This window comes from Rhinatrema bivittatum, unplaced genomic scaffold (genome assembly GCF_901001135.1).
Source record: "Rhinatrema bivittatum unplaced genomic scaffold, aRhiBiv1.1, whole genome shotgun sequence".
NCBI lineage: Eukaryota > Metazoa > Chordata > Amphibia > Gymnophiona > Rhinatrematidae > Rhinatrema > Rhinatrema bivittatum.
In genome coordinates, this window is record NW_021820453.1 from 5,215 (window position 1) to 30,402 (window position 25,188).

General features: G+C 41.8%; 1 long non-coding RNA gene across 2 annotated transcripts; it reads right to left on the reverse strand.

The window, feature by feature from the left end:
- Positions 1–680: 680 nt before the first annotated feature.
- LOC115081635 lies at positions 681–20,362 on the reverse strand. 2 transcript variants are annotated; one of them, XR_003853845.1, is made up of 4 exons: positions 20,341–20,362; positions 15,493–15,522; positions 13,410–13,442; positions 681–727 (listed from the first exon to the last, which is right to left on the reverse strand). It is a non-coding gene; the product is annotated as an uncharacterized LOC115081635 (long non-coding RNA). The 2 variants fall into 2 exon arrangements; XR_003853846.1 differs by lacking the exon at positions 20,341–20,362 and adding an exon at positions 18,740–18,763.
- Between the last annotated feature and the right edge of the window lie 4,826 nt (positions 20,363–25,188).

A 25,188-nucleotide genomic window follows, 5' to 3' on the forward strand; every position in this document is an offset into this window, starting at 1 on the left:
TTCCTGGCACAAATATCACCCAAAAAGAAAGTTTTGGCAGTCACAGATGGGGTTGGATGGTTAGAAGGGATGCCAGCAAGGGCAAGCTACATCCGCTCCCCTGCACAGCGTCACGTGACTCTACTTGTGGTTTTTAATCGTTTAAATTTCAAATGTTTATATTGTTTTTGATATTTCATTTCAATTAAAGAAAACTAAACCAAAAGAAGATAAAACAAATCCAAATGAAAATGCAAAAAGAAAATCAAATGAAATCTTAAAAAAATAAAAATAATCATTACTTTAAACAGGTGCAGAGGCACATCATTGCACATATTTGTCTGCTTGTGCCCAGGGATATGTCTATTTTATCAATAGTGAGAGTATATGCATTCATCTCATAAAATAGTCTCGCCATGCACACATGTGCACTGAATTTATGTGGACGGGCAAATCCAACTTCTACCCTTTCAATCGGGGGATTTTATAGTGGGATTCGCGATCTTTCCCAGTTTTACCCAGTTATCCCTTTTCTCCCAATAAAGAGTTAGGTCCTCCAAGTCTACTAATTGATGCATGTGCTGGTGTTTTATAATGCACTTTTTAATATTTAATTATAATGTATATATATCAAAGGTAACAAATCTAGAATTTAGCATGTAAAATAAGAAGAAGCAGAAGCAACTTAAACATTTGCTGAGATATAAATATATAATACCGTTTTCATTTGCTGATGGGGAAGTTATTCCTATGAAAATCAGAAAATTATTAGGTAAGAAGAGGAAAGAATTGTATATGGCAGGTATGAAAATATAGTATCCAAAGAAATATTACGTATATGGTAACATCCAAAAACTAAGTATTCACTGTAAACATTATTTGAATGATATTTTAGAATTTGGATTGGTGCTTCTCCCTATACTAAACCGTTCTCATTCAGTGGAATGTTTATTACAAATTCATAATGACATTTGAACACAGAGGAAGCACATTCCATTATTCTACAGCTATAATGGGTTCAATATTCCAAAGGCATTTAAACGGATAACTGATGAGTTAATTACATAAATGGCTACCCATTGATATTGAAACTGCTGGTAAGTAGAGATGTGAATCGTGTCCTCGATCGTCTTAACGATCGATTTCGGCTGGGAGGGGGAGGGAATCGTATTGTTGCCGTTTGGGTGGGTAAACTATCGTGAAAATCGTTAAAATCGTGTGCCAACCCCCTAAAACACACCCCCGACCCTTTAAATTAAATCCCCCACCCTCCCGAACCCCCCCCCCAAATGCTTTAAATTACCTGGGGATCCAGCGGTGGTCCAGAACGGCGGCGGTCCGGAACGGCCCCCTCAATTGAATCCTGTTGTCTTCAGCCGGCGCCATTTTGCAAAATGGCCGCTGCAAAATGGCGGCGGCCATAGACAAAAACGATTCGACGCAGGAGGTCGTTCCGGACCCCCGCTGGACTTTTGGCAAGTCTTGTGGGGGTCAGGAGGCCCCCCCAAGCTGGCCAAAAGTTTCTGGGAGTCCAGCGGGGTTCAGGAAGCGATTTCTTGCCGCGAATCGTTTTCCGTACGGAAAATGGCGCCGGCAGGAGATCGACTGCAGGAGGTCGTTCAGCTAAAAGGAAGCAGAACAAGTTAAAATGATTACAGAGAGATGAGAAGGAATTACCTGTTGTTGTTGATCCAGCTGTAGTAGTTGGTCCTATGAAAATAACACATATTTAGGTTAGAATTGATAAGAAAGGTTTAGAAAAATTACACAATATAATTGAAACTAACCTGAATTTGAAGTTTAAAAAAAGGGCTAGATTCATCATTCCCCACAGAATGAAAAGCTGAGGTGATAAATAGGGTGGGGAAGTGAGAAAAGGGTTGGGAAGGTGCTAGTGTGTATCTGGAAGCATCACAGCAGTGTGGTTTCACCTGCCACAGTGCGGCCGTGCCGCATATAATCGCCCAGTAGTACCATGCAAAAAGGCGTTGTTATTTCCCACGCAACTACCTGCAATAAGGTCCAAGACATTATCGCCTGCAGCACTGTTACCACTCAGTTTCCCTAACCCCCCGGAACTCCTCTTAACTCCAGCCCCTTTCCCTAATTTAAATTTTAATGCCTTGAAAATCAAATTATTGCATGTGTTAGAGCATTATCACCTGTGATAATGTCCGAAGGCATTAAATAATTGGCCATGACATCTTGGTCAATGATTCCAATGCAGTAGTTTATTGAAAAAAAGGAAATTTGCATTTGAAATATTTAATTGGAATGCATATACATAACTTAAAATAGAGAAGCAAAGGCATCTGAACTACAAGGAAGCAGACCAAGTTAAAATGATTATGGAGAGATGAGAAGGAATTACCTGTTGTTGTTGATCCAGGTGTAGTAGTTGGTCCTATGAAAATAACACATATTTAGGTTAGAAATGATAAGAAAGGTTTAGAAAAATTACACAATATAATTGAAATAATCCTGAATTTGAAGTTTAAAAAAAGGGCTAGATTCATCATTCCCCACAGAATGATGAGCTGAGGTGATAAAGAGGGTAGGGAAGTGAGAAAAGGGTTGGGAAGGTGCTAGTGTGTATCTGGAAGCATCATTGCAGTGTGGTTTCACCTGCCACAGTGCGGCCGTGCCGCATATTATCGCCCCGTAGCACCATGCAAAAAGACGTTGTTATTTCCCACGCTACAATGATGTCCAAGACATTATCACCAGCAGCACTGTTACCACTCAGTTTCCCTAACCCCCCCGAACTCCTCTTAACTCCAGCCCCTTTCCCTAATTTAAATGTTAATGCCGTGAAAATCAAATTATTGCATTTGTTAGAGCATTATCACCTGTGATGATGTTCTAAGGCATGCAATAAGCACCATGCAAAAAGGTGTTGTTATTTCCCACGCTACAATGATGTCCAAGACATTATCGCCAGCAGCACTGTTACCATCCAATTTCCCTAACCCCCCCGAACTCCTCTTCACTCCAGCCCCTTTCCCTAATTTAAATTTTAATGCCGTGAAAATCAAATTATTGCATGTGTTACAGCATTATCACCTGTGATAATGTCCTAAGGCAGGCAATAATTGGCCATGGCATCTTGGTCAATGATTCTAATGCAGTAGTTTATTGAAAAAAAGGAAATTTGCATTTGAAATATTTAATTGGAATGCATATACATAACTTAAAATAGAGAAGCGTAAGCATCTGAACTACAAGGAAGCAGAACAAGTTAAAACGATTACAGAGAGATGAGAAGGAATTACCTGTTGTTGTTGATCCAGCTGTAGTAGATGGTCCTATGAAAATAACACATATTTAGGTTAGAATTGATAGGAAAGGATTAGAAAAATTACACAATATAATTGAAAATAACATGAATCTGAAGTTTAAAAAAAGGGCTAGATACATCATTCCACACAGAATGATGAGCTGAGGTGATAAACAGGGTGGGGAAGTGAGAACAGGGTTGGGAAGGTGCTAGTGTGTATCTGGAAGCATCACTGCAGTGTGGTTTCACCTGCCACAGAGCGCGCGTGCCGCATATAATCGCCTCGTAGCACAATGCAAAAAGGCGTTGTTATTTCCCACGCTACTACCTGCAATAATGTCCAAGACATTATCGCCAGCAGTACTGTTACCATCCAATTTCTCTAACCCCCCCGAACTCCTCTTAACTCCAGCCCCTTTCCCTAATTTAAATTTTAATGCCTTGAAAATCAAATTATTGCATGTGTTACAGCATTATCACCTGTGATAATGTCCTAAGGCATGCAATAATTGGCCATGGCATCTTTGTCAATGATTGCAATGCAGTAGTTTATTGAAAAAAAGGAAATTTGCATTTGAAATATTTAATTGGAATGCATATACATAACTTAAAATAGAGATGCGTAAGCATCTGAACTACAAGGAAGTAGAACAAGTTAAAATGATTACAGAGTGATGAGAAGGAATTACCTGTTGTTGTTGATCCAGCTGTAGTAGATGGCCCTATGAAAATAACACATATTTAGGTTAGAGTTGATAGCAAAGGTTTAGAAAAATTACACAATATAATTGAAAATAACCTGAATTTGAAGTTTAAAAAAAGAGCTAGATTCATCATTCCCCTCAGAATGATGAGCTGAGGTGATAAAGAGGGTGGGGAAGTGAGAAAAGGGTTGGGAAGGTGCTAGTGTGTATCTGGAAGCATCACGGCAGTGTGGTTTCACCTGCCACAGTGCGGCCGTGCCGCATATAATCGCCCCGTAGCACCATGCAAAAAGGCGTTGTTATTTCCCACGCTACTACCTGCAATGATGTCCAAGACATTATCGCCAGCAGCACTGTTACCACCCAATTTCCCTTACCCCCCCGAACTCCTCTTAACTCCAACCCCTTTCCCTAATCTAAACTTTAATGCCATGAAAATCAAATTATTGCATGTGTTAGAGCATTATCACCTGTGATAAAGTCCTAAGGCAGGCAATAATTGGCCATGGCATCTTGGTCAATGATTCCAATGCAGTAGTTTATTGAAAAAAAGGAAATTTGCATTTGAAATATTTAATTGGAATGCATATACATAACTTAAAATAGAGAAGCATAAGCATCTGAACTACAAGGAAGCAGAACAAGTTAAAACGATTACAGAGAGATGAGAAGGAATTACCTATTGTTGTTGATCCAGCTGTAGTAGATGGTCCTATGAAAATACACATATTTAGGTTAGAATTGATAGGAAAAGTTTAGAAAAATTACACAATATAATTGAAAATAACCTGAATCTGAAGTTTAAAAAAAGGGCTAGATACATCATTCCCCACAGAATGATGAGCTGAGGTGATAAAGAGGGTGGGGAAGTGAGAAAAGGGTTGGGAAGGTGCTAGTGTGTATCTGGAAGCATCACGGCAGTGTGGTTTCACCTGCCACAGTGCGGCCGTGCCGCATATAATCGCCCCGTAGCACCATGCAAAAAGGCGTTGTTATTTCCCACGCTACTACCTGCAATGATGTCCAAGACATTATCGCCAGCAGCACTGTTACCACTCAGTTTCCCTAACCCCCCCGAACTCCTCTTAACTCCAGCCCCTTTCCCTAATTTAAATTTTAATGCTGTGAAAATCAAATTATTGCATGTGTTAGAGCATTATCACCTGTGATAATGTCCTAAGGCATGCAATAATTGGCCATGGCATCTTGGTCAATGATTCCAATGCAGTAGTTTATTGAAAAAAAGGAAATTTGCATTTGAAATATTTAATTGGAATGCATATACATAACTTAAAATAGAGAAGCGTAAGCATCTGAACTACAAGGAAGCAGAACAAGTTAAAACGATTACAGAGAGATGAGATGGATTTACCTGTTGTTGTTGATCCAGGTGTAGTAGTTGGTCCTATGAAAATAACACATATTTAGGTTAGAATTGATAAGAAAGGTTTAGAAAAATTACACAATATAATTGAAAATAACCTGAATTTGAAGTTTAAAAAAAGGGCTAGATTCATCATTCCCCACAGAATGATGAGCTGAGGTGATAAAGAGGGTGGGGAAGTGAGAAAAGGGTTGGGAAGGTGCTAGTGTGTATCTGGAAGCATCACGGCAGTGTGGTTTCACCTGCCACAGTGCGGCCGTGCCGCATATAATCGCCCCGTAGCACCATGCAAAAAGGCGTTGTTATTTCCCACGCTACTACCTGCAATAATGTCCAAGACATTATCGCCAGCAGCACTGTTACCACCCAATTTCCCTTACCCCCCCGAACTCCTCTTAACTCCAACCCCTATCCCTAATCTAAACTTTAATGCCATGAAAATCAAATTATTGCATGTGTTAGAGCATTATCACCTGTGATAAAGTCCTAAGGCAGGCAATAATTGGCCATGGCATCTTGGTCAATGATTCCAATGCAGTAGTTTATTGAAAAAAAGGAAATTTGCATTTGAAATATTTAATTGGAATGCATATACATAACTTAAAATAGAGAAGCGTAAGCATCTGAACTACAAGGAAGCAGAACAAGTTAAAATGATTACAGAGTGATGAGAAGGAATTACCTGTTGTTGTTGATCCAGCTGCAGTAGATGGTCCTATGAAAATAACACATATTTAGGTTAGAATTGATAGGAAAGGTTTAGAAAAATTACACAATATAATTGAAAATAACCTGAATCTGAAGTTTAAAAAAAGGACTAGATACGTCTTTCCCCACAGAATGATGAGCTGAGGTGATAAACAGGGTGGTGAAGTGAGAAAAGGGTTGGGAAGGTGCTAGTGTGTAGCTGGAAGCATCACTGCAGTGTGGTTTCACCTGCCACAGTGCGGCCATGCCGCATATTATCGCCCCGTAGCACCATGCAAAAAGGCGTTGTTATTTCCCACGCTACTACCTGCAATGATGTCCAAGACATTATCGCCAGCAGCACAGTTACCACTCAGTTTCCCTAACCCCCCCAAACTCCTCTTAACTCCAGCCCCTTTCCCTAATTTAAATTTTAATGCCGTGAAAATCAAATTATTGCATGTGTTAGAGCATTATCACCTGTGATAATGTCCTAAGGCATGCAATAATTGGCCATGGCATCTTTGTCAATGATTGCAATGCAGTAGTTTATTGAAAAAAAGGAAATTTGCATTTGAAATATTTAATTGGAATGCATATACATAACTTAAAATAGAGAAGCGTAAGCATCTGAACTACAAGGAAGCAGAACCAGTTAAAACGATTACAGAGAGATGAGAAGGAATTACCTGTTGTTGTTGATCCAGGTGTAGTAGTTGGTCCTATGAAAATAACACATATTTAGGTTAGAATTGATAAAGCAAAATTGCTTACCTTGTAATAGGTGTTATCCCAGGACAGCTGGATGTAGTCCTCACATATGGGTGACATCAGTAATGGAGCCCTATGTACGGAAAACTTCTGTAAAAGTTTCTATGAAACTTTTGACTGGCACCAGAGTGCCTACTGAGCATGCCCAGCATGTCATTATATTCCCTGCCACAGGGGTCTCCCTTTAGTCTTTGATTGTAGCAAATAGCGTTAGCCAAAAATAAAATAATAAAACGTATCGGACCCAACTCCGCGGGGTGGCGGGTGGGTTTCGTGAGGACTACATCCTGCTGTCCTGGGATAACACCTATTACAAGGTAAGCAATTTTGCTTTATCCCAGGACAAGCAGGATGCTAATCCTCACATATGGGTGATTAGCAAGCTAGAGGCTGAGTCATTTTGTGCTGAAGCAACAGTGATGTAATGTTGTTGAAATGAATCAGTCGAAGATCACAGCAGGCTGGATGTGGAAAGAGTTGGGGTTAAACTGGAAACAAGTTCTTTAAGACAGATTGTCCATAGGCTGACTCTTGTCTTCCCTCTTTGTCTAAACAGTAGTGAGCTGCAAAGGTATGAAGAGAACTCCATGTTGCTGCTTTGCAAATGTCCAGAATAGGTATAGAGCGAAGGTGTGCTACTGAAGTTGACATCGCTCTTACTGAGTGTGCTTTTACTCGCCCTTGAAGAGTAAGGCCTGCTTTTTCATAACAAAATTGTATGCACTCTGCTAGCCAGTTTGACAGAGTATGCTTACCCACTGCTTTACCTGGTTTGTTTGGATCATAGGATACAAACAGCTGATTTGATTTTCTTTGGGCTGTAGTGCGGTTTAAATAGAAGGATAACGCATGTTTACAGTCCAAAGTGTGTAAGGCTCTCTCTCCCTGGTGAGAGTGAGGCCTAGGAAAGAATGTAGGTAAAACTATTGTTTGGTTTAAATGAAATTCCGTGACAACCTTAGGAAGAAATTTTGGATGTGTACGGAGGACTACTCTGTCATGAAGGAACTTCGTGAAGGGTTCGTAAGTTACTAGTGCTTGTAGTTCGCTGACCCTTCTAGCTGATGTAATGGCTATGAGAAATACCGTTTTCCAAGTAAGGAATTTAAGGTCACAGGTATTTATGGGTTCAAAGGGAGAACGCATAAGCCTGGTTAAAACTACGTTCAGGTCCCATTGAATGCTTGGGGAATGAACTGGAGGTTTAATGTGAGTTAGGCCTCTCATGAATTTACTGACGAGAGGCTGTGTGGAGAGAGGTGCATCTCCTAGCTTGTTATGATAAGCTGAGATTGCACTTAAGTGTACCCTTACAGATGACGTCTTAAGTCCAGAGTCTGAGAGATGGGAAAGGTAATCTAGTAGCGAGGTAGTGGGGCAAGTGAAAGGATCTAAATCTTTCTGAGTGCACCATAAAGTAAACCATTTCCATTTGTAGGAATAATTTTTTCTAGTGGAAGGTTTACGTGCAGCTATTAGTACCTGAGATATAGTGGTTGAAAGGTTGAATGGTTGTAAGATCAAGCTTTCAACATCCATGCTGTCAGGGATAGGGATTGAAGGTTGGGATGGCGCAACTGTCCCTGTTCCTGAGTTATGAGATTGGGAGCTACTCCCAGGCGAATTGGATCCCTGACTGAGAGATCTAGCAGAGTGGGGAACCATACTTGTCGAGGCCAATATGGGGCTATGAGTATCATGGTCCCCTTGTCCTGTTGAAGTTTCACCAGAGTTTTGGTTATGAGCGGTATTGGTGGATACGCGTATAACAGGCCTGAGTTCCAATGGCGAGCAAACGCGTCCTTTGGTAAGCTGTTCTGCTGCAAGAGGAGAGAGCAGTAATTGTTCACTTTGTAGTTCAGATGGGACGCAAAGAGATCTATTGACGGTTGACCCCAGCGTTGGAATATCTTGGCTGCCAGGGTCGGGTCTAGAGACCACTCGTGTGGTTGGAAGTGACGACTGAGGCGATCAGCTACTGTGTTGTGGATGCCTGCTAGGTAGGTGGCCCGTAGTAGAATTGAGTGTGCTAGGGCCCAGTCTCATATTTGAGCTGCTTCCGGACAAAGGAGGTACGAGCCTGTACCTCCCTGTTTGTTGATGTACCACATGGCTACTGTGTTGTCCGTTTGGATCAGAACAGTCTTGTGTGAAAGGCAGTCCTTGAATGCATATAGAGCATAGCGTATAGCTCGAAGCTCCAGGAAGTTTATCTGAAAGGAGGCTTCTTGCTTTGTCCACTTGCCCTGTGTTTTCAGATGAGCAATGTGCGCTCCCCATCCCAAGGTGGACGCATCTGTAGTTAAAGTCACTTGTGGAACTGGTTGCTGGAAAGGTAGGCCCTTGAGCAAGTTGATCGGTGATGTCCACCAGAGAAGGGAAAACTTCAGATCTGGTGTTATCTGAATGTGAGTGGACAGTGGCTGAATGGCTTGAATCCATTGAGATTTGAGTGTCCATTGCATTAGTCGCATGGTCAGTCTGGCCATGGGAGTGACGTGAACTGTTGAAGCCATGTGCCCGAGTAGGGTGAGGCACTGATGAGCCGTGACTGTATATTGATTGCGAATAGAGTGCGCCAGGAGAACGAGCGTTTGAGCCCGGTCTTTTGGAAGAAAGGCCTTTGCTGTGATGGTGTTGAGATCTGCACCTATGAACTGCAACTGGTGAGATGGTGTGAGATGGGATTTGTTGTAATTGATGAGAAACCCCAAGGAGTGAAGCACTCTTATTGTGAGATGGAGAGATGTGAAAGCTCCGCTTTGTGTATGACTCTTGATGAGCCAATCGTCCAAGTAGGGGAACACTTGCACTTTTTGCTTGTGAAGATGTGCCACCGCTACTGCTAGACATTTTGTGAATACTCGAGGTGCTGATGCAAGGCCGAATGGCAGCACTCTGTATTGGAAATGTTGACCTTGTATCAGAAATCGCAGGTACTGTCGATGAGGAGGGAAAATGGGAATGTGAGCGTAAGCGTCTTGAAGATCCAGAGAGCAGAGCCAATCTCCTTTTTGAAGAAGAGGTAGCATGGTGCCTAAGGACACCATCCTGAATTTTTCCTTCTTTAGAAATTTGTTGAGATTTCTGAGGTCCAGGATAGGACGTAGGCCCCCGGTTTTCTTTGGAATGAGGAAATATCGGGAGTAGAATCCTCTGCCCCACTGAGGCCTGGGAACTCTTTCGATGGCCCTGGCAGTCAGGAGGGTGGATAATTCTGCTTGCAGGATTGTGTAATGATGAGACACTGTCCAAGACGGAATAGGAGAATTGTCTCTTGGTACAGTGAGGAAGTCCAAGCGGTACCCTTGAGATATAATTGAGAGTACCCATTGGTCTGTTGTAATGGAGGTCCAAGTTTGAAGGTGGTGAGCAATTCGGCCCCCGACAGGTACTTGTGGATAAGGATTTTGGGAATGACTCATGCCCTCTGGTTGTACTTCAAAATCCAGAAGTGGACGCCGCAGGCGGAGGCAGTTGAGGCCTAGCAGGTCTTTGGCGAGGCTGAGCCCGTTGAGCAGGTCTTTGTTGTCTGGGCCTGGCTGCTGGAGGATAATACCGCCTAGGGCGGCAATATGGTTTCCTTGATTCCCTTCTTGGAGGCCTCCTTGAAGGTTGATGTAACTCTTGTGGCAGCTGAGACAGCTGTTTAAGGGTTTCTGTATGGTCCTTGATGGTTGCTACCGCCTCTTTGACTTTATCGCCAAAGAGGTTTTCCCCTAGGCAAGGCAGATCTGCCAAGCGTTCCTGCACCTCTGGTCTCAGCTCCGACGATTTTAACCAGGCTCATCTCCTAGCTGTTATTCCTGATGCAGACAATCTGGAGGCTGTCTCGAAGGAATCGTATGTGGCCCGAACCTCGTGTTTACCTGCCTCTAGGCCTTTATGCACGAGGGCTTGGAATCCTTCCTGAAGGTGGTCAGGCAATTGGTTTGATAGTGATTCAACCTGCTTCCACAGGTCACGCTGGTATTGATTCATAAAAAGCTGGTAAGAATTTATTCTGGATACCAGCATGGCAGCTTGGAAGATTTTCCGGCCAAGATTGTCCAAGAACCTATTATCCTTTCCAGGAGGTATGGAGGCATGTTGCTTTAATCTCTTGGCCTTCTTTTGGGCCGACTCAACCACTACTGAATGATGCGGCAATTGAGTTTTTTGGAACCCTGGGATGGGCTGAACTAGATAAGTGGCATCCGCACGCTTATTTACTGCTGCTACAGACCCAGGGTGTTCCCATATCCTATACATCAATTCCTGTAAAACCTCGTGAACAGGAATAGCAAGAATTTCCTTTGGAGGATCCACAAATTGAAGTACCTCCAAGGTTTTTTGCCTGCTGTCTACCTCTGAGAGGAGGGAGAAAGGGATTGTTTCAGACATTTCTTTTATAAAGTTTGAAAAAGAAAGATCCTCTGGTGGTGACTTTCTTCTATCCTCTGGTGGGGAAGGCTCAGAGAGGATATCTTCTTCAGAGGAGAATTCTTGGTCACTAGTGTCCAGAGGATGCCCTGTTGGCCTAGTAGGCTTAACTGGGAATTCAGATAGTGGAGTTTGAGGTCTGAGGGGTGGCATGACACCCGAGGGACCTGGTAATGGTTCCTGATGTCCCTTAGCATCTAGAGGCTGTGGTGAAGAGGAGAAGAATTGGATAAGGGAGTCCAGCTTGTCCATTAAAGGTTGAAAAATGGACTCCTGAGTAGGCACCGACGGTGTCATCGTAGTCGGTGGCCGCCTTGGAATCGATGGCAGCTGAGGCATCGGCATCGTTGGGACCGGTGGTTGCGGTATGGGCGGAATCGGTGATGGAACCGGCGTCATCGAGGTGAGCGGTGATTTTCTCGGCATCGGCCTCGAGGGGATTGGCGATGGAATCGGAGATCGCACGATGATTGGTGTCGATGGCAAAACCGGAGTAGGAGGCCGTGGCATCGCCTCGATGAAGTCATCCTTGACCGCTTGGCGTATATAAACGTCAAGTTCCGCCCGCATGGATGATGTGAACAGAGCACCCATGGGGGGAGGCGGTGGTGGCGACAGCAGTACATCCTCAGGTCCCTGAGGAGGTACGATTCCTTCCGCCGAAATCGGCGAGGATCGGCCCGTCGATGGCTCGGAAGCCTTACTTTGGAGCCGGGCTTTCTTAACCGGTGTCCCGTCCTCAGTCGATGGCTCGCCGGGTATCGGGGCGGTGGATGCCGTATGCGGCCTGCGATGCCGATGGCGATGCTTATCCTTTTCGCGGGCTTTTTCGCTGCCCGACGTTGAAGCTCTGGACGATGGTGAGGGGGAGGAGAATGGAGCGTCTCCCGACTCACCTGAATGACGCTTTTTCAGGACGACTTTCCTGATCGACCCAGCCGGAGACGATTGTGTGGAAGTAGATGGAACAGTAACCATTTGTGTTTTAACCAACTGTTCCATTTTGTCGAGCCGGAGACGTCGACCTTTCGAGGTCATCGTAGCGCATAAGGGACAATTTTTTACATCATGCCCTTCACCAAGGCAGAGGACACAGTCCTGGTGAGGGTCTGTGATGGACATATTTCTGGCGCATTTTGGGCATTTTTTGAAGCCCGTAGCCATTTTGTGGCCGGACAGCCGTCGACGGCCTGTGACTCAGGCTCAAAAATTGAGAGAAAAAATGGAACGGAACCGCGATCAATAAGAAAAAACTTACCACGATGACTACTGAAGGGAGACCCTTTGCGGTTAAGTTTTTCTAAGCTTTCCGTGAGGAAAATATTGTAGAGAATCCCACAGGACTCCTAATACCCGCGAGGCTAACTGCTTCGCGGAAAAAAGAAGACTAAAGGGAGACCCCTGTGGCAGGGAATATCATGACATGCTGGGCATGCTCAGTAGGCACTCTGGTGCCAGTCAAAAGTTTCATAGAAACTTTTACAGAAGTTTTCCGTACATAGGGCTCCATTACCAATGTCACCCATATGTGAGGACTAGCATCCTGCTTGTCCTGGGATAAGAAAGGTTTAGAAAAATTACACAATATAATTGAAAATAACCTGAATTTGAAGTTTAAAAAAAGGGCTAGATTCATCATTCTCCACAGAATTATGAGCTGAGGTGATAAAGAGGGTGGGGAAGTGAGAAAAGGGTTGGGAAGGTGCTAGTGTGTATTTGGAAGCATCACGGCAGTGTGGTTTCACCTGCCACAGAGCGGCCGTGCCGCATATCATCGCCCCGTAGAACCATGCAAAAAGGCGTTGTTATTTCCCACGCTACTACCTGCAATAAGGTCCAAGACTTTATCGCCAGCAGCACTGTTACCATCCATTTTCCCTAACCCCCCCGAGCTCCTCTTAACTCCAGCCCCTTTCCCTAATTTAAATTTTAATGCCTTGAAAATCAAATTATTGCATGTGTTAGAGCATTATCACCTGTGATAATGTCCTAAGGCAGGCAATAATTGGCCATGGCATTTGGTCAATGATTCCAATGCAGTAGTTTATTGAAAAAAAGGGAAATTTGCATTTGAAATATTTAATTGGAATGCATATACATAACTTAAAATAGAGAAGCGTAGGCATCTGAACTACAAGGAAGCAGAACAAGTTAAAACGATTACGGAGAGATGAGAAGGAATTACCTGTTGTTGTTGATCCAGCTGTAGTAGTTGGTCCTATGAAAATAACACATATTTAGGTTAGAATTGATAAGAAAGGTTTAGAAAAATTACACAATATAATTGAAAATAACCTGAATTTGAAGTTTAAAAAAAGGGCTAGATTCATCATTCCCCACAGAATGGGTTCAATATTCCAAAGGCATTTAAACGGATAACTGATGAGTTAATTACATAAATGGCAACCCATTGATATTGAAACTGCTGGTAAGCCACTCTCATTAATATGGGGCATTCTGGGGAAGGGATGGAGGCATTTATGGGGAAAGCAAAGTATCTGCATACGATACACGTCTATCTCCAACATTCGGCGTTAGCTGCTTATCCTATTCAGCTAACTATGGTCGTTTCATAGGCCTGTCTTAAAGGTAGCCGCAAAATATAACCTGTAGTTAGCTGGATATATTTAAACGGCTAAAGAGCCAACAACAGAGTAACTGAAAATAGAACCCAAGCTACTTAGCTATGAGCTGTGACATCATCACCACAGATGAATTATCATGCACCTATTTTCTTTCTCCCCAGCATTTATTTAATACATTTTCCTCTATGGTGTATTCATTAGGGATGTGCAGACCAAAAGTTTATGTTCATAAGTCCATAAGTCGAAAGGGGGGGGTCAATTTCGGTCAATATGGACATATGGAGAATTCCATAAGTTGAGTCTATGTCCATAGGTGCTCCAGTTCCCTAAATAAAAATTTAAACCCCTCACCCTCCTTAATCCCCCCCCCAAGACTTACTAAAACTCCCTGGTGGTCCAGCGGGGAGTCAGGACGCCATTTCTGTACTCCTTTTGGCCAGCTTGGGGGGGCCTCCCCCCCAAGCTGGCCAAAAGTTCCTTTTGGGTCCAACGAGGGTCCCGGAGCGAACGCGCGGGGAATCACGTGACGTCGGTGTCACGTCGGAGTGACGCGGACGTCACGTGCTCCTCGCAAAGGAGTACAGAAATGGCGTCCTGACTCCCCGCTGGACCCCCAGGGAGTTTTGGTAAGTCTTGGGGGGGGGGATTAAGGAGGGTGAGGGGTTTAAATTTTTATTTAGGATCAACAATCGCGATTTCCAACGTATTCAACAAAGCTATGTTGAATAAGTTGGAAATCCGATCGTTTTCGCCTCATCACTTTTTTAAGTTAAAAAAAAAAAAGTTGCGTTTTACATATAAGTTCAAAACGAATGCACACCCCTAGTATTCATTTCCATTTAAAAATTCATGAGAAAGGATTGAAGACTAATTGTTCTTTCTCCACCATTGCTGCCTTCAATAATAATTCCATTAGATCTACTTTCACAGTACTTTCATTACTTGCAATAGTGGCTGCAGCATTTTAGTAGTAACAGGGGTTCATACCAGATTGGAAATGATTAATATTAAAATGAAGACACATTTGGGGTATGATGGTGCAGGGTAAATCACATGGGTAGATTTTAGGAGGCCCAGGACATGGGATGCATTATTTTGGAACTTCATGTTTTGTGGTTTTTAATCGTTTAAATTTCAAATGTTTATATTGTTTTTGATATTTCATTTCAATTAAAGAAAACTAAACCAAAAGAAGATAAAACAAATCCAAATGAAAATGCAAAAAGAAAATCAAATGAAATCTTAAAAAAATAAAAATAATCATTACTTTAAACAGGTGCAGAGGCACATCATTGCACATATTTGTATGCTTGTGCCCAGGGATATGTCTATTTTATCAATAGTGAGAGTATATGCATTCATCTCATAAAATAGTCTCGCCATGCACACATGCGCACTGAATTTATGTGGATGGGCAAATCCAACTTCTACCCTTTCAATCGGGGGATTTTATAGTGGGATTCGCGATCTTTCCCAGTTTTACCCAGTTATCCCTTTTCTCCCAATAAAGAGTTAGGTCCTCCAAGTCTACTAATTGATGCATGTGCTGGGGTTTTATAATGCACTTTTTAATATTTAATTATAATGTATATATATCAAAGGTAACAAATCTAGAATTTAGCATGTAAAATAAGAAGAAGCAGAAGCAACTTAAACATTTGCTGAGATATAAATATATAATACCGTTTTCATTTGCTGATGGGGAAGTTATTCCTATGAAAATCAGAAAATTATTAGGTAAGAAGAGGAAAGAATTGTATATGGCAGGTATGAAAATATAGTATCCAAAGAAATATTACGTATATGGTAACATCCAAAAACTAAGTATTCACTGTAAACATTATTTGAATGATATTTTAGAATTTGGATTGGTGCTTCTCCCTATACTAAACCGTTCTCATTCAGTGGAATGTTTATTACAAATTCATAATGACATTTGAACACAGAGGAAGCACATTCCATTATTCTACAGCTATAATGGGTTCAATATTCCAAAGGCATTTAAACGGATAACTGATGAGTTAATTACATAAATGGCTACCCATTGATATTGAAACTGCTGGTAAGTAGAGATGTGAATCGTGTCCTCGATCGTCTTAACGATCGATTTCGGCTGGGAGGGGGAGGGAATCGTATTGTTGCCGTTTGGGTGGGTAAACTATCGTGAAAATCGTTAAAATCGTGTGCCAACCCCCTAAAACACACCCCCAACCCTTTAAATTAAATCCCCCACCCTCCCGAACCCCCCCCCCCAAATGCTTTAAATTACCTGGGGATCCAGCGGTGGTCCAGAACGGCGGCGGTCCGGAACGGCCCCCTCAATTGAATCCTGTTGTCTTCAGCCGGCGCCATTTTGCAAAATGGCCGCTGCAAAATGGCGGCGGCCATAGACAAAAACAATTCGACGCAGGAGGTCGTTCCGGACCCTCGCTGGACTTTTGGCAAGTCTTGTGGGGGTCAGGAGGCCCCCCCAAGCTGGCCAAAAGTTTCTGGGAGTCCAGCGGGGTTCAGGAAGCGATTTCTTGCCGCAAATCGTTTTCCGTACGGAAAATGGCGCCGGCAGGAGATCGACTGCAGGAGGTCGTTCCGCTAAAAGGAAGCAGAACAAGTTAAAACGATTACAGAGAGATGAGAAGGAATTACCTGTTGTTGTTGATCCAGCTGTAGTAGTTGGTCCTATGAAAATAACACATATTTAGGTTAGAATTGATAAGAAAGGTTTAGAAAAATTACACAATATAATTGAAACTAACCTGAATTTGAAGTTTAAAAAAAGGGCTAGATTCATCATTCCCCACAGAATGAAAAGCTGAGGTGATAAATAGGGTGGGGAAGTGAGAAAAGGGTTGGGAAGGTGCTAGTGTGTATCTGGAAGCATCACGGCAGTGTGGTTTCACCTGCCACAGTGCGGCCGTGCCGCATATATTCGCCCAGTAGCACCATGCAAAAAGGCGTTGTTATTTCCCACGCTACAATGATGTCCAAGACATTATCACCAGCTGCACTGTTACCACTCAGTTTCCCAAACCCCCCCCGAACTCCTCTTAACTCCAGCCCTTTTCCCTAATTTAAATGTTAATGCCGTGAAAATCAAATTATTGCATGTGTTAGAGCATTATCACCTGTGATGATGTTCTAAGGCATGCAATAAGCACCATGCAAAAAGGCGTTGTTATTTCCCACGCTACAATGATGTCCAAGACATTATCGCCAGCAGCACTGTTACCACCCAATTTCCCTTACCCCCCGAACTCCTCTTCACTCCAACCCCTTTCCCTAATCTAAATTTTAATGCCATGAAAATCAAATTATTGCATGTGTTAGAGCATTATCACCTGTGATAAAGTCCTAAGGCAGGCAATAATTGGCCATGGCATCTTGGTCAATGATTCCAATGCAGTACTTTATTGAAAAAAAGGAAATTTGCATTTGAAATATTTAATTGGAATGCATATACATAACTTAAAATAGAGAACCATAAGCATCTGAACTAAAAGGAAGCAGAACTATTTAAAACAATTACAGAGAGATGAGAAGGAATTACCTGTGGTTGTTGATCCAGCTGTAGTAGTTGGTCCTATGAAAATAACACATATTTAGGTTAGAATTGATAGGAAAGCTTTAGAAAAATTACACAATATAATTGAAAATAACCTGAATCTGAAGTTTAAAAAAAGGGCTAGATACATCATTCCCCACAGAATGATGAGCTCAGGTGATAAACAGGGTGGGGAAGTGAGAAAAGGGTTAGGAAGGTGCTAGTGTGTATCTGGAAGCATCACTGCAGTGTTGTTTCATCTGCCACAGTGCGGCCATGCCGCATATAATCGCCCCATAGCACCATGCAAAAAGGCGTTGTTATTTCCCACGCTACTACCTGCAATAAGGTCCAAGACATTATCGCCAGCAGCACTGTTACCATCCAATTTCTCTAACCCCCCGAACTCCTCTTAACTCCAGCCCCTTTCCCTAATTTAAATTTTAATGCCGTGAAAATCAAATTATTGCATGTGTTAGAGCATTATCACCTGTGATAATGTCCTAAGGCAGGCAATAATGGGCCATGGCATCTTGGTCAATGATTCCAATGCAGTAGTTTATTGAAAAAAAGGAAATTTGCATTGGAAATATTTAATTGGAATGCATATACATAACTTAAAATAGAGAAGCGTAAGCATCTGAACTACAAGGAAGCAGAACAAGGTAAAACGATTACAGAGTGATGAGAAGGAATTACCTGTTGTTGTTGATCCAGCTGTAGTAGATGGCCCTATGAAAATAACACATATTTAGGTTAGAGTTGATAGCAAAGGTTTAGAAAAATTACACAATATAATTGAAAATAACCTGAATTTGAAGTTTAAAAAAAGAGCTAGATTCATCATTCCCCTCAGAATGATGAGCTGAGGTGATAAAGAGGGTGGGGAAGTGAGAAAAAGGTTGGGAAGGTGCTAGTGTGTATCTGGAAGCATCACGGCAGTGTGGTTTCACCTGCCACAGTGCGGCCGTGCCGCATATAATCGCCCCGTAGCACCATGCAAAAAGGCGTTGTTATTTCCCACGCTACTACCTGCAATAAGGTCCAAGACATTATCGCCAGCAGCACTGTTACCACCCAATTTCCCTTACCCCCCCGAACTCCTCTTAACTCCAACACCTTCCCTAATCTAAACTTTAATGCCATGAAAATCAAATTATTGCATGTGTTAGAGCATTATCACCTGTGATAAAGTTCTAAGGCAGGCAATAATTGGCCATGGCATCTTGGTCAATGATTCCAATGCAGTAGTTTATTGAAAAAAAGGAAATTTGCATTTGAAATATTTAATTGGAATGCATATACATAACTTAAAATAGAGAAGCGTAAGCATCTGAACTACAAGGAAGCAGAACAAGTTAAAACGATTACAGAGTGATGAGAAGGAATTACCTGTTGTTGTTGATCCAGCTGTAGTAGATGGTCCTATGAAAATAACACATATTTAGGTTAGAATTGATAGGAAAGGTTTAGAAAAATTACACAATATAATTGAAAATAACCTGAATCTGAAGTTTAAAAAAAGGGCTAGATACATCATTCCCCACAGAATGATGAGCTGAGGTGATAAAAAGGGTGGGGAAGTGAGAAAAGGGTTGGGAAGGTGCTAGTGTGTATCTGGAAGCATCACGGCAGTGTGGTTTCACCTGCCACAGTGTGACCGTGCCGCATATAATCGCCCCGTAGCACCATGCAAAAAGGCGTTGTTATTTCCCACGCAACTACCTGCAATAAGGTCCAAGACTTTATCGCCAGCAGCACTGTTACCACTCAGTTTCCCTAAACCCCCCGAACTCCTCTTAACTCCAGCCCCTTTCCCTAATCTAAACTTTAATGCCTTGAAAATCAAATTATTGCATGTGTTACAGCATTATCACCTGTGATAATGTCCTAAGGCATGCAATAATTGGCCATGGCATCTTTGTCAATGATTGCAATGCAGTAGTTTATTGAAAAAAAGGAAATTTGCATTTGAAATATTTAATTGGAATGCATATACATAACTTAAAATAGAGAAGCGTAAGCATCTGAACTACAAGGAAGCAGAACAAGTTAAAACGAATACAGAGAGATGAGAAGGATTTACCTGTTGTTGTTGATCCAGGAGTAGTAGTTGGTCCTATGAAAATAACACATATTTAGGTCAGAATTGATAAGAAAGGTTTAGAAAAATTACACAATATAATTGAAAATAACCTGAATTTGAAGTTTAAAAAAAGGGCTAGATTCATCATTCTCCACAGAATGATGAGCTGAGGTTATAAAGAGGGTGGGGAAGTGAGAAAAGGGTTGGGAAGGTGCTAGTTTGTATCTGGAAGCATCACTGCAGTGTGGTTTCACCTGCCACAGTGCGGCCATGCCGCATATTATCGCCCCGTAGCACCATGCAAAAAGGCGTTGATATTTCCCACGCTACTACCTGCAATGATGTCCAAGACATTATCACCAGCAGCACTGTTACCACTCAGTTTCCCTAACCCCCCCGAACTCCTCTTAACTCCAGCCCCTTTCCCTATTTTAAATTTTAATGCCGTGAAAATCAAATTATTGCATGTGTTAGAGCATTATCACCTGTGATGATGTTCTAAGGCATGCAATAAGCACCATGCAAAAAGGCGTTGTTATTTCCCACGCTACAATGATGTCCAAGACATTATCGCCAGCAGCACTGTTACCATCCAATTTCCCTAACCCCCCGAACTCCTCTAAACTCCAGCCCCTTTCCCTAATTTAAATTTTAATGCCGTGAAAATCAAATTATTGCATGTGTTACAGCATTATCACCTGTGATAATGTCCTAAGGCAGGCAATAATTGGCCATGGCATCTTGGTCAATGATTCCAATGCAGTAGTTTATTGAAAAAAAGGAAATTTGCATTTGAAATATTTAATTGGAATGCATATACATAACTTAAAATAGAGAAGCGTAAGCATCTGAACTACAAGGAAGCAGAACAAGTTAAAACGATTACAGAGAGATGAGAAGGAATTACCTGTTGTTGTTGATCCAGCTGTAGTAGATGGTCCTATGAAAATAACACATATTTAGGTTAGAATTGATAGGAAAGCTTTAGAAAAATTACACAATATAATTGAAAATAACCTGAATCTGAAGTTTAAAAAAAGGGCTAGATTCATCATTCTCCACAGAATGATGAGCTGAGGTGATAAAGAGGGTGGGGAAGTGAGAAAAGGGTTGGGAAGGTGCTAGTGTGTATCTGGAAGCATCACTGCAGTGTGGTTTCACCTGCCACAGTGCGGCCATGCCGCATATAATCGCCCCATAGCACCATGCAAAAAGGCGTTGTTATTTCCCACGCTACTACCTGCAATAAGGTCCAAGACATTATCGCCAGCAGCACTGTTACCACTCCAATTTCCCTAACCCCCCGAACTCCTCTTAACTCCAGCCCCTTTCCCTAATTTAAATTTTAATGCCGTGAAAATCAAATTATTGCATGTGTTAGAGCATTATCACCTGTGATAATGTCCTAAGGCAGGCAATAATTGGCCATGGCATCTTGGTCAATGATTCCAATGCAGTAGTTTATTGAAAAAAAGGAAATTTGCATTTGAAATATTTAATTGGAATGCATATACATAACTTAAAATAGAGAAGCGTAAGCATCTGAACTACAAGGAAGCAGAACAAGTTAAAACGATTACAGAGTAGATGAGAAGGAATTACCTGTTGTTGTTGATCCAGCTGTAGTAGATGGTCCTATGAAAATAACACATATTTAGGTTAGAATTGATAGGAAAGGTTTAGAAAAATTACACAATATAATTGAAAATAACCTGAATTAGAAGTTTAAAAAAAGGGCTAGATTCATCATTCCCCACAGAATGATGAGCTGAGGTGATAAAGAGGGTGGGGAAGTGAGAAAAGGGTTGGGAAGGTGCTAGTGTGTATCTGGAAGCATCACGGCAGTGTGGTTTCACCTGCCACAGTGCGGCCGTGCCGCATATTATCGCCCCGTAGCACCATGCAAAAAGGCGTTGTTATTTCCCACGCTACTACCTGCAATGATGTCCAAGACATTATCGCCAGCAGCACTGTTACCACTCAGTTTCCCTAACCCCCCCGAACTCCTCTTAACTCCAGCCCCTTTCCCTAATTTAAATTTTAATGCCGTGAAAATCAAATTATTGCATGTGTTAGAGCATTATCACCTGTGATAATGTCCTAAGGCATGCAATAATTGGCCATGGCATCTTGGTCAATGATTCCAATGCAGTAGTTTATTGAAAAAAAGGAAATTTGCATTTGAAATATTTAATTGGAATGCATATACATAACTTAAAATAGAGAAGCGTAAGCATCTGAACTACAAGGAAGCAGAACAAGTTAAAACGATTACAGAGAGATGAGAAGGATTTACCTGTTGTTGTTGATCCAGGTGTAGTAGTTGGTCCTATGAAAATAACACATATTTAGGTTAGAATTGATAAGAAAGGTTTAGAAAAATTACACAATATAATTGAAAATAACCTGAATTGAAGTTTAAAAAAAGGGCTAGATTCATCATTCCCCACAGAATGATGAGCTGAGGTGATAAAGAGGGTGGGGAAGTGAGAAAAGGGTTGGGAAGGTGCTAGTGTGTATCTGGAAGCATCACGGCAGTGTGGTTTCACCTGCCACAGTGCGGCCGTGCCGCATATTATCGCCCCTAGCACCATGCAAAAAGGCGTTGTTATTTCCCACGCTACTACCTGCAATAACGTCCAAGACATTATCGCCAGCAGCACTGTTACCATCCAATTTCTCTAAACCCCCCGAACTCCTCTTAACTCCAGCCCCTTTCCCTAATCTAAACTTTAATGCCATGAAAATCAAATTATTGAATATGTTAGAGCATTATCACCTGTGATAATCTCCTAAGGCAAGCAATAATTGGCCATGGCATCTTGGTCAATGATTCCAATGCAGTAGTTTATTGAAAAAAAGGAAATTTGCATTGGAAATATTTAATTGGAATGCATATACATAACTTAAAATAGAGAAGCGTAAGCATCTGAACTACAAGGAAGCAGAACAAGTTAAAACGATTACAGAGAGATGAGAAGGAATTACCTGTTGTTGTTGATCCAGCTGTAGTAGTTGGTCCTATGAAAATAACACATATTTAGGTTAGAATTGATAGGAAAGGTTTAGAAAAATTACACAATATAATTGAAAATAACCTGAATTGAAGTTTAAAAAAAGGGCTAGATTCATCATTCCCCACAGAATGATGAGCTGAGGTGATAAAGAGGGTGGGGAAGTGAGAAAAGGGTTGGGAAGGTGCTAGTGTGTATCTGGAAGCATCACGGCAGTGTGGTTTCACCTGCCACAGTGCGGCCGTGCCGCATATAATCGCCCCTAGCACCATGCAAAAAGGCGTTGTTATTTCCCACGCTACTACCTGCAATAATGTCCAAGACATTATCGCCAGCAGCACTGTTACCACCCAATTTCCCTAACCCCCCGAACTCCTCTTAACTCCAGCCCCTTTCCCTAATTTAAATTTTAATGCCATGAAAATCAAATTATTGCATGTGTTAGAGCATTATCACCTGTGATAATGTCCTAAGGCATGCAATAATTGGCCATGGCATCTTTGTCAATGATTCCAATGCAGTAGTTTATTGAAAAAAAGGAAATTTGCATTTGAAATATTTAATTGGAATGCATATACATAACTTAAAATAGAGAAGCGTAAGCATCTGAACTACATGGAAGCAGAACAAGTTAAAACGATTACAGAGAGATGAGAAGGAATTACCTGTTGTTGTTGATCCAGCTGTAGTAGATGGTCCTATGAAAATAACACATATTTAGGTTAGAATTGATAGGAAAGGTTTAGAAAAATTACACAATATAATTGAAAATAACCTGAATGAAGTTTAAAAAAAGGGCTAGATTCATCATTCTCCACAGAATGATGAGCTGAGGTGATAAAGAGGGTGGGGAAGTGAGAAAAGGGTTGGGAAGGTGCTAGTGTGTATCTGGAAGCATCACGGCAGTGTGGTTTCACCTGCCACAGTGCGGCCGTGCCGCATATAATCGCCCCTAGCACCATGCAAAAAGGCGTTGTTATTTCCCACGCTACTACCTGCAATAATGTCCAAGACATTATCGCCAGCAGCACTGTTACCACCCAATTTCCCTTACCCCCCGAACTCCTCTTAACTCCAACCCCTATCCCTAATCTAAACTTTAATGCCATGAAAATCAAATTATTGCATGTGTTAGAGCATTATCACCTGTGATAATGTCCTAAGGCAGGCAATAATTGGCCATGGCATCTTGGTCAATGATTCCAATGCAGTAGTTTATTGAAAAAAAGGAAATTTGCATTTGAAATATTTAATTGGAATGCATATACATAACTTAAAATAGAGAAGCGTAAGCATCTGAACTACAAGGAAGCAGAACAAGTTAAAACGATTACAGAGTGATGAGAAGGAATTACCTGTTGTTGTTGATCCAGCTGTAGTAGATGGTCCTATGAAAATAACACATATTTAGGTTAGAATTGATAGGAAAGGTTTAGAAAAATTACACAATATAATTGAAAATAACCTGAATCTGAAGTTTAAAAAAAGGGCTAGATACATCATTCCCCACAGAATGATGAGCTGAGGTGATAAAGAGGGTGGGGAAGTGAGAAAAGGGTTGGGAAGGTGCTAGTGTGTATCTGGAAGCATCACTGCAGTGTGGTTTCACCTGCCACAGTGCGGCCATGCCGCATATTATCGCCCCGTAGCACCATGCAAAAAGGCGTTGTTATTTCCCACGCTACTACCTGCAATGATGTCCAAGACATTATCGCCAGCAGCACTGTTACCACTCAGTTTCCCTAACCCCCCCGAACTCCTCTTAACTCCAGCCCCTTTCCCTAATTTAAATTTTAATGCCGTGAAAATCAAATTATTGCATGTGTTAGAGCATTATCACCTGTGATAATGTCCTAAGGCATGCAATAATTGGCCATGGCATCTTTGTCAATGATTCCAATGCAGTAGTTTATTGAAAAAAAGGAAATTTGCATTTGAAATATTTAATTGGAATGCATATACATAACTTAAAATAGAGAAGCGTAAGCATCTGAACTACAAGGAAGCAGAACAAGTTAAAACGATTACAGAGAGATGAGAAGGATTACCTGTTGTTGTTGATCCAGGTGTAGTAGTTGGTCCTATGAAAATAACACATATTTAGGTTAGAATTGATAAAGCAAAATTGCTTACCTTGTAATAGGTGTCATCCCAGGACAGCAGGATGTAGTCCTCACATATGGGTGACATCAGTAATGGAGCCCTATGTACGGAAAACTTCTGTAAAAGTTTCTATGAAACTTTTGACTGGCACCAGAGTGCCTACTGAGCATGCCCAGCATGTCATTATATTCCCTGCCACAGGGGTCTCCCTTTAGTCTTTGATTGTAGCAAATAGCGTTAGCCAAAAATAAAATAATAAAACGTATCGGACCCAACTCCGCGGGGTGGCGGGTGGGTTTCGTGAGGACTACATCCTGCTGTCCTGGGATAACACCTATTACAAGGTAAGCAATTTTGCTTTATCCCAGGACAAGCAGGATGCTAGTCCTCACATATGGGTGATTAGCAAGCTAGAGGCTGAATCATTTTGTGCTGAAGCAACAGTGATGTAATGTTGTTGAAATGAATTAGTCGAAGATCACAGCAGGCTGGATGTGGAAAGAGTTGGGGTTAAACTGGAAACAAGTACTTTAAAACAGATTGTCCATAGGCTGACTCTTGTCTTCCCTCTTTGTCTAAACAGTAGTGAGCTGCAAAGGTATGAAGAGAACTCCATGTTGCTGCTTTGCAAATGTCCA